At 42.9% G+C, this 10672-nt stretch overlaps 2 long non-coding RNA genes across 2 annotated transcripts; one reads left to right on the forward strand and one right to left on the reverse strand.

Moving 5' to 3' along the window:
• Window positions 1-7279: 7279 nt before the first annotated feature.
• Window positions 7280-8477, forward strand: LOC310779869. Its single transcript, XR_014552872.1, has 4 exons — window positions 7280-7421; window positions 7752-7862; window positions 8125-8223; window positions 8340-8477. It is a non-coding gene; the product is annotated as an uncharacterized lncRNA (long non-coding RNA).
• An 859-nt stretch (window positions 8478-9336) lies between these two features.
• Window positions 9337-10252, reverse strand: LOC310780199. Its single transcript, XR_014552913.1, has 3 exons — window positions 10165-10252; window positions 9804-9902; window positions 9337-9687 (listed from the first exon to the last, which is right to left on the reverse strand). It is a non-coding gene; the product is annotated as an uncharacterized lncRNA (long non-coding RNA).
• Between the last annotated feature and the right edge of the window lie 420 nt (window positions 10253-10672).

Genomic DNA, 10672 nt, shown 5'->3' on the forward strand with positions numbered 1-10672 from the left:
CAGCCGTCACGCCCACCCCTCAGGGGGCAGCTGCCACGCCCACCTCTCAGGGGGCACCTCTCAGGGGGCAGCTGTCACGCCCACCTCTCAGGGGGCAGCTGTCACGCCCACCTCTCAGGGGGCAGCTGTCACGCCCACCTCTCAGGGGGCAGCTGTCACGCCCCCCTCGTAGGGGGAGACATGGGTGACATCGAGGGGTTTTACATGAAATCACCAGGTAAATTAGAAAATTGTGGGGAAAATATTGTTAAAATGTCCCAATGTACATGTGCAACTGCAAATTCTCTTTTGTTTAGATCCCCTGTCATCTCAAATATGTAGGTATTTGTCACTGAAGAATAATCATGACCATCGATGGCATGATATAGCCATAGGGACAAGATGGCTGTGTAAATTGTATTGAAGACCAAAATGTATGGTATCTATCTATCTATCTATCTATCTATCTATCTATCTATCTATCTATCTATCTATCTATCTATCTATCTATCTATCTATCGATTGACATTTCAGACTCCTGTATGTGGGTAGCAGAGCTGGAAGGCAAAGTAGTGGGTGTTGTGGCAGCTGTTGGCCAGCAAGAGCCAAGTGGTGCTGTGGAGCTGCGGCGGATGTCTGTGGACCGGAGCTGTCGGCACTGTGGAGTGGGCATGGCGCTGGGACGGAAACTTCTGCAATTTGCTGTGAGTCGCAGGTACTCGTCGGTGGTCTTGGGAACCACGGCGTACACACCGGCTGCCCACCGGCTCTACCAGCGGCTGGGCTTCCGGTGCACGGGGGTCTCCAATGGATACATCACACCGGGTGACAGACCGCCCTTACTGGAACGGATGTTCTACCGGGTCCGCCATCATCACTACTACCTGGATGTGCATAAGGACAGGATCGCTATCAATGGACAATACTGACTTTTAGTGAGGGTGCACAGAATACCCTGTGATCAATTGACAGTCTCACAATGGGCCCTATCTTCCCAAAAGCGTTAATTTAGCGTTTGCGCTCATTTAACGCTGTGCGCAATGCAAATTGGGGGCGGACACAAGCGCATGCCTGTGATAATTGTACTGGGCATAGGCTGCCACATGCCAAAACAGGCGTTTCAGCGGTAAAATGTGGGGATAGATGGCATTATACTATTCTCAGCAGCGCGCAATTACTTTGCGCTAAGAGCTTTGAAAATGACCTCTTACGCGCAAATACCTTGCTGCGCTGGGAGCGCACCGTAATCTCCATGCAGCACAGCGCAGTGCAAAGTAGAATTCCTTTTGGATATGTCATTACGCACAGCCTTGCCACGCCAATACATCAAATTATGCTGCTAAAATTGGGTATTGGCAGATAATTCAGTGAGGCAATCAACTATAACTCACTGAGAAACTTTTATCACATCGCAAACAGGGAAATTAATTGAGAAAACGTGTTGGACAATGGACATAGGCTATTTACCTTCCTAACCCGGAGGGTCGTTGGCACCACAGACGATCTGTCAATAAGCTCTCTCTGTCCTCGCACGAGTGAGAACACTCTATCACGCATGGAGAGAATTACAGCATATTGCATGCCTCGCGCAAACAGCCATTGCGAGACGGGAATCTGATTGGTTTTGATTGACGTAATGCCCAGCATTGCCTGGCCACACCCGTGAATAATTCTGGTAGTTAAGACCGCCCAAATCCCATTTGCGCAGGCATTTTGGGGCGCAGATGATTTTGGCACGGCTCTAATTTGCGTCTGCGACACGTGCCGTGAACGTTTCCGCATCCCCGCCGAGAATTGCATCCCCAACATATTTCGGGGCTGTTTTAACTTAAAAATCAGGGAGGTCACGTCTACCACTCTATCACTTTTAAACAGTTACATTTCTGTATAAATCATTACAATATGCTCCCATGAGGTGGGGATGCTGCCGGTGCTGGGGTGCAAAACTCGGCATAACACCTGGACACTGGCACAAGGCGGACTGCCATCTTCCCTGCCTTAAGGCACGCGCAAACAAGTGCGCAAGCGCTAATGGGGGATATCCCCTGTTGGAAGATAGGGCCCTATGAGTTTGCCATACATTTTAGTCTTGTATTATTATCTATCTATACGTGATATTATGTGAGCCCACAGTATCCAATAAGTAACCCATTTGAAAATGCTTTAATATAACCCAGCTTGCATGAGTGGCACAATGAATATGTTACGCAAATACTGTGTGTATGTGCTGGATGGTATAATTCGCTTATTTTGCCAAGGCCAGAGGAGGATGCTGTCTATTGCTTTGTGTTACAATGCAGGGTGACACATAGCCCCAAACCTATCATGTTTTTATAAGACCAGGGACCATGATGGAAATAAGTGTTTACACTTTTACATGTCATCCCTTGGATTTTGTTATTCTTTATCCAAAATAAAATCAATCAATCAATCAAACTTATGCAATCATACAATGTTGCTCTCATACAAAATCAATTCCATAACCAGACCTGATGAAACAATTACGGTAACTGCGCTGACTGTAAGGAAGGGTGTAGCAGTCTATCCACAATTTTGTCAGGTCAGGACAATCTCACTTCTCAACAGTTTCTCAACAGTTTCTCAACAACAATATCCACTCCATTCTTCACTGTCAATATTAGATTTTTACCAGGGGCATTTCTAGGGTCTGAAGGCTTGGGGGCTTAACCCAGCCCTCTTTAGGGAGGTCTGGGGGGGAAGGGTCTTTTCTAAGAGCATGCGCTCCCGCCACGCGCCATGCTTTGCAGGAGAGAGGGAGAGAAATTAAATGAGGAAGTAAGTCCACTGAGCCAAGTTTTGACCACATTTCTTGACCCATGTGTACATGTCAGAAGCAAATGTTTCGACCTTGGTCCGAAAAAATAAAAGCTCAGCGAAACTTCGTCGTTGATATGCCTGCCATTTACTGTATATAGGTGATAGAGAATGAAATTCCACAGCCAAAAGGTAAACAGTGAACCACTTGAAGGAAACCAGTTGAAATTAAATGATGGAGCCAGGAGTCAGAAGAAGTCGTCTGATATGATGTATTGAACATAGATCTTGGCCAAGAGATGCACTCTTGTATATTCACAGATGGATACACAGGCTTACATACATTGAACAGAAACTCAAAGATACTTATAGGACACACATCAGATTACATGTCTTGATGCACATCAGATTACATGTCTTGACGCACACTGGAAGGCCATTGTGTAGACTCAACCTATCTGTTATTCTGGCCCTGTAGAGAGCACCGTGGCACAGTGACAGGGCACAGTGTGCGATAGAGAGGAGCTGCAAAAGTATGGTACAAGTTATCTAAATACGTCTGTCTGTGTATGTACACAGGTTATCCAAATATGATGTCTATCTGTGTATGTACACAGGTCATCTGAAGTATGTCTGTGTCATAACTATATGTAACTAAAATGGAAATGTATATGAATATATTAATAACTAGTGATTGTCCAAGTAAAGGCTAATGTGATGTAAATTTTCTCTATCAATAGGTATGAAAATACTATTGACGTGCAAATTAATCGCATGGAAAAACAAACAAACAAACAAACAAACAAACGCTTTCATCTCTTTTAGTATCCTAAATATGGGTGCCTATTTTAGTTTCATCTTTTTGTTCCTAGCTGACAGGAGTGGAACCCACCATGGTCTTCTGCTGCTGTGCACCTGTATTAGATTTTATTTCCATATGTGTTTGTTTGTTGCACCATTCTTAGTAAACTGGAGTACATCTGACACATACCAGCTCTTTCTGTTTTTGCTTCATATAATGTCAGGGTATGGCTTTTGCAATAGCTGCAGGGAGGGGTGAGGTGCGAGTGCGCGTGAGTCGAGGAGCCTTGCAAACTGCCCAGGCAGCTTGTGCATGGCAGTTACTTTTGGCTACAGGGCAACTGGGCAAGTGACAACTAGTTACTCCAGTTCACAACAACTAACGATATATTTATCTTCAGGGTAAATAATTAACTGCGGTATAGTTTGGTTATGATAATGAAAATAATACTACCTATCTGTCCTGACATTTTCTCACAGAGATATTACCGTTATTTAGAAACAGCATGTTCAGCATTTCTGTGTCCTGTGGAATTGGAACTTCCTCATATTTGGTTATGCTGTACTGAACCACTGATTGTGAAAGCGTCACAGTCATCCTGACCTCAAACACAATAATGGAGCAGTGGGCCTCACCCATATGAGAGTAAGCAGGCAGGGTCGTATACTCTGGGTTTAGAAATTAGCCACGTCCAGACATTTCTTCTCTTTTACAGTAATTGAGCTTTATTACTGCATTTCTGGACTAGCAAGATTCATAGGGGCAAGCATGAGCATTATCTTTGATAGTTTCTAGCACTCAAAATCTCCTTTTTTTGCTTTTACTTACCACTGGGTTGCTGAAACATGTCCTTTGATGTACTGACCCAGTGGTAATTCAACTACAAAAGTGAGATTTTGAGTTCTAGAAACTAGCAAAGATAATGCCTTGCACTTGCACTGGGTGTAAGATACTGTATAGTCCCATTCACTCAGGGAACCATGGCCTAACCCTCCGTTTCCCTATGGTAAATTCTCTTGACACAGGTTTCAGATGCAAACCCATTAAGCTGACATATTTGGTGGTTGAGGGAAGTGAAACTAGAAAAGATCATTCAGCAGCATGAAAAGTGCTTACATCAGACTAAAAAAATCTGTCTGGGCGAGAATAACGGTGAAATCTCTGCCTGCATCCCATTCCCATGACCACAGGCATGTATCACAAATGTATCTTACATGCGAGAAATCCAGTCAGCAACTAGAGTAAACATCATGGATCATCATGGTGCATGTTTGGCGACTCAAGTTCAGCCCTTTAAAAAGAGAAAAAAATTATGTTAAATTGTATTATGGCTTTTTGTGTGCGTGACTGAAACAGCATATTCAGCATTTCTGTGTTCTGTGAAATATAAATTCCCTCGTAATTTCACGTTGAACCACTGATTGTGAAAGTGATGTTGCCACTGTCTCTACATGACTCACACTATTCCAAATAAAACTGCTTTATCAACCTGATCTCTGAAACATCATAGAGAGCACTGGTCGCCCCCGTGTCCCATCATGGCCCAAACAGACCAGCTGAGCCTGATTTCACTACCCAGTTTAACATTGCCAGCTGAAGGCAGTGATATGCACATTGCCAGCTGAAGGCAACGTCATGCGTTTTGGGGGGCAGGTTCTCGAGTGGAAAAAGGGCACCCCTCCCATAATTATTTCTAAACAATAAAGTTACATAGAGTCAGGCCCAGATTAACACACTGTGGTGACCCCACTTGAAGTGCCCCCCTCCTTCCAATTTACACAAAATTCACAGTTTATGGCAATAAAGACCACAGATCTACAGTACTGTACTGTACATGAACGTATTGCTAGAGCACAAACTCAACACACATACTACAGAAAAATGTAAGACACAATGTACTAACTAAAGAATAGGTCATTTTATACAGTGAGATCAAGTTTGGAAAAATGGTCTCACTAAAATGAAATGGCTACTATATGGAGACTAACATCATCACACATGAATACAATTAGGCTCATTGAATCCACAAGAGAAGAGTCTCAGCTTTCCAGTGATACCGAATTATGCAATTCCAAGACTGTTTATGGAACCCAGTAGTATGCAGAAATGTTAACATAGAATAGGCGAAAATAACACATTCATACCCACTGCAGCTTCTGAAATACAGTAATGCTGGCGTGTCTTGCAAAAAGGGCACTTATCAGTCAGATGTCAAAAGGGCAGGTGCTTGTGCACCACCTGGGGTCTATCTGTGCATGTCCCTCACTGAAGGTGCTTGTGCACCACCTGGGGTCTATCTGTGCACGTCCCTCGCTGAAGGTGTGTGGGATCACCACAGTGTTTGGTTGGAATAACGCCTGCATTTTCTAAAGACCATTGTCATAGTAGAGTATTGCAGTGAAGATGTCTTTCCAAGGTCACATGGAAGAAGCTTCTTATTTTTGCCGGGGCATTTCTGTTGACACCTCAACAATAAACACAACACAAATCTACACACTTCCAGTGTTGAGATCGATCATCAGCTCATGACAGGGGCAGGCATCCATGTGCCATGGAGAGCCACGATCAGTGGCGTGCCGTCCATTAGGCGAACTAGGCAAATGCGCCAGAGAGGGTAAATTTTTTTTTTTTTTTTTTTTTTTACAAATACTTTTTCATGATAATAGGCCTACTATTATTTTACAATAGTAGACAAAAATAAGAAGAACAACGTCTTAAGTCTTTAAATAATAGTGCAATCATTTTTCTAATTCTGGCTTTCTGGCTGCCCGGGCTGCAGCACTTTCACCATGGTCCCTAATCCATACCACCCCACCCACTGCGCGGCCGCGCCCCCTTCTACCTGCTCGGAGCTTTTTCCCAGAGTGGGGGAAGGGAGCTGGAAGGTGGGTGCTGAGGGTGCTGCAGCACCCCCTGGTGGCAAGAAATGGATTTTCGAAATTGTTGGATTTGGCTGTCTTGTGTTTATACCACCAACAAGATGCATTAAAAAACAGTTTGTGCTTCCCAGCTCTAATCTTATTTCATACGCTCTCTCTTCAAAAGTGTTTGATTTTCATCATAATCTGGTTTTCCATAATAATAATAATAATAATAAGTTCAGTGTTTATGCCTGTGTTTCTGTCTGTTGTAGTGTAAAACAACTAAAGGGAGAGCAGGTGCTTACATGAAAGTGAGTGAGAAAAGGAGAAGATACTGAATAATGACATCACAACAGTATAATCCTAATGTTAATTTAAAATTAAATATTCTTCTAAATATGGATGAAAGTCCAAAAAACGTAAAATTTTCTTCGGCGCTGCCCTCGCGGGCAGCACCGAGAGACCCTTCCTTACAGCACCCCCTACCTAAAAGTACTTCCAGCGCCACTGGGGAAGGGCGATTCTGAGCCTGCACTGCAGTGCTGGATTAGCTGCGATATAATTTTTATTATATTTTCTTTGGGGGAGGGGGGAGGGGGGGGCACCAGCAAAAATCTTGCCTAGGGCACCAACTTGGTCAGGCACGCCACTGGCCACGATCAGGTTTACTGTCCCACTCGTCTGTGAGTGCAAGGGCCTACCAGCATCTACTGAAACACAGATCATGTACAGTATATAGACAGAGGGCAAACTGGTACCAATGGACCGCCCTTAGCTCTCTCTCTCCGCCTCCTGACCAACCCTCAATTCCTGCCCCACTGGCCACAATATAAAGAAAATATCACAAGGGTGGTGTACAGCAGTAACTCAGGCTTTTGTAGGCTGAACTCTTCCAGTGATCGAATCATTGACACATCACAGTTTCCTGGGATTGCTCAAGAGGAGGACCATTTTGTTTCAACTCAAGTCCTTCTGCTGCATTTGTTATTATCTCTTCAAACCAGGTAAGATTTATGCAGGAACATTTATGATAAGTGACACACTACAAGCTAAATAAATCATAAACAATCAACAGGAAGGAGTGAAAGGATCAGCACCTTATCAAGACACCCTAATGTAACAAAATGTTCCTGTGATGATGAGCTGAGGAGAACAGATATGAAGGATATATTTTTTCTTGAAGACATGAACATAATGTGGCAAGTTAAGTAGAGGAGGTAAAGAGGGAGATGCAATTCAAAGGACATGTAAGGGGAGAGAGGTTGTAGCTATATCATTTCATCTGTCTGAACTCTGAATTGATATCAGAAGTGAAATATTGTGTTGACTTGCAGAAGAATCTCTTGCCAGCAAGAGCGACTATACGATGACAACCATGGAGATTGATGAAAGCACAACTGGCTATAAACTCCTCTCAGCGGGTGGCAGAAAGTTTCAATATTCAGGTAAAATGAGAGCTTCATTCTAAAATGAGATCCTGCATTTGTTAAGATTTAAACTCGCTGTGGAAAGGTGTTTGCAAATTCAAGATTTTTCCAAGACCTTCAGCAGCAGGACCATGTATAACTTTGAAATACTGTAACAGTGACTGAATTTCAGGAAACATTTTTTTCTTGTAATTAGCATTCTGTATCGCAATTTGGAATGAAATAGAACACAGATCACATCATCATTTTTCTTACATTTCTACTGCTTCCTGTGATTCAGTTGATGAGTTGAGAAAGAGCCCTCTCAGGCCTGCTGCACTCTGTCTGGGCCTTCTGTGTGTTCTCCTGGTGGCTGTGCTCATAGGCCAGGGAGTCCACTGTGAGTCGACTTTACTATTGTCTTTGTCAAACATTCTAATGTTTTCTGGAAGTTAGCTGAGATGAGTGAAATAATCGATCCAGGACATGTTTCTCAATATCTCACCTTTTCTGCAGATCGCAATGTGAAGAGAGACCAACAGGACAGCTACCATGCCCTGACTAAAGAGAAAGACAACATACAAGAGAACCTGAAGACCACGCTTAAAGACAAAAGGGAACTACAAGGCATCCAAAGCCGGTTACAGAGCAGGAATGAATAACTAGAGACAGAGACCGATATCAGACCAATAATAATATTCTGACTAGAGAAAAAAGTGAGCTTGAAACGAGGAAAACAGAGTTACTGACCAGTAACACTGCTTTAATGAGCGAGAGAGACCAGCTAAAAAACACCCAAACCCAATTGCAGAAAAATAACGATGCCTTGACTAAAGCCAAAACCTTCTTTGAAACAAATTACCATTCAGTGGTCAAACAAAAAACCAAGTTACAGACCAATCAGAACTCACTGACCAAAGACAGGGACAATTTACAGAACAGATACAACAACCTGACCAGATCAAGAGAGCGGTTGCAGATGAGTTACAACTCCATGATTAAGCAAGTAGAGCAGTTACAGATCAGCCACAACTCCACCACCAGTGAGAAAGACAAGATACAGAGCAGCCACACCAACCTGACTAAGGAGAAAGACAATTTACAGGTCAGTTACGACATACTTAAAAGTGCGACAGACGTGCTGCAGGCTAGTTATAATGATACGATTCAAGAACGAGACCAGCTACGCATCAGTTACAACAACGCAACTGCCGAGAGAGACAAGTTAAAGATGAGAAACGTCAATCTGACTGCAGAGAGAGACCAGCTACAGACGAATTGTCTTTCTCCTTAGTCAGGTTGGTGTGGCTGCTCTGTATCTTGTCTTTCTCACTGGTGGTGGAGTTGTGGCTGATCTGTAACTGCTCTACTTGCTTAATCATGGAGTTGTAACTCATCTGCAACCGCTCTCTTGATCTGGTCAGGTTGTTGTATCTGTTCTGTAAATTGTCCCTGTCTTTGGTCAGTGAGTTCTGATTGGTCTGTAACTCGGTTTTTTGTTTGACCACTGAATGGTAATTTGTTTCAAAGAAGGTTTTGGCTTTAGTCAAGGCATCGTTATTTTTCTGCAATTGGGTTTGGGTGTTTTTTAGCTGGTCTCTCTCGCTCATTAAAGCAGTGTTACTGGTCAGTAACTCTGTTTTCCTCGTTTCAAGCTCACTTTTTTCTCTAGTCAGAATATTATTATTGGTCTGATATCGGTCTCTGTCTCTAGTTATATATTCATTCCTGCTCTGTAACCGGCTTTGGATGCCTTGTAGTTCCCTTTTGTCTTTAAGCGTGGTCTTCAGGTTCTCTTGTATGTTGTCTTTCTCTTTAGTCAGGGCATGGTAGCTGTCCTGTTGGTCTCTCTTCACATTGCGATCTGCAGAAAAGGTGAGATATTGAGAAACATGTCCTGGATCGATTATTTCACTCATCTCAGCTAACTTCCAGAAAACATTAGAATGTTTGACAAAGACAATAGTAAAGTCGACTCACAGTGGACTCCCTGGCCTATGAGCACAGCCACCAGGAGAACACACAGAAGGCCCAGACAGAGTGCAGCAGGCCTGAGAGGGCTCTTTCTCAACTCATCAACTGAATCACAGGAAGCAGTAGAAATGTAAGAAAAATGATGATGTGATCTGTGTTCTATTTCATTCCAAATTGCGATACAGAATGCTAATTACAAGAAAAAAATGTTTCCTGAAATTCAGTCACTGTTACAGTATTTCAAAGTTATACATGATCCTGCTGCTGAAGGTCTTGGAAAAATCTTGAATTTGCAAACACCTTTCCACAGCGAGTTTAAATCTTAACAAATGCAGGATCTCATTTTAGAATGAAGCTCTCATTTTACCTGAATATTGAAACTTTCTGCCACCCGCTGAGAGGAGTTTATAGCCAGTTGTGCTTTCATCAATCTCCATGGTTGTCATCGTATAGTCGCTCTTGCTGGCAAGATATTCTTCTGCAAGTCAACACAATATTTCACTTCTGATATCAATTCAGAGTTCAGACAGATGAAATGATATAGCTACAACCTCTCTCCCCTTACATGTCCTTTGAATTGCATCTCCCTCTTTACCTCCTCTACTTAACTTGCCACATTATGTTCATGTCTTCAAGAAAAAATATATCCTTCATATCTGTTCTCCTCAGCTCATCATCACAGGAACATTTTGTTACATTAGGGTGTCTTGATAAGGTGCTGATCCTTTCACTCCTTCCTGTTGATTGTTTATGATTTATTTAGCTTGTAGTGTGTCACTTATCATAAATGTTCCTGCATAAATCTTACCTGGTTTGAAGAGATAATAACTGTTAGGATGACGTCATCATTCCTACTTTGACGTCGTCATTCCGAC

Source organism: Poromitra crassiceps (genome assembly GCF_964638095.1).
Source record: "Poromitra crassiceps genome assembly, chromosome: 7".
Classification (NCBI taxonomy): Eukaryota; Metazoa; Chordata; class Actinopteri; order Beryciformes; family Melamphaidae; genus Poromitra; species Poromitra crassiceps.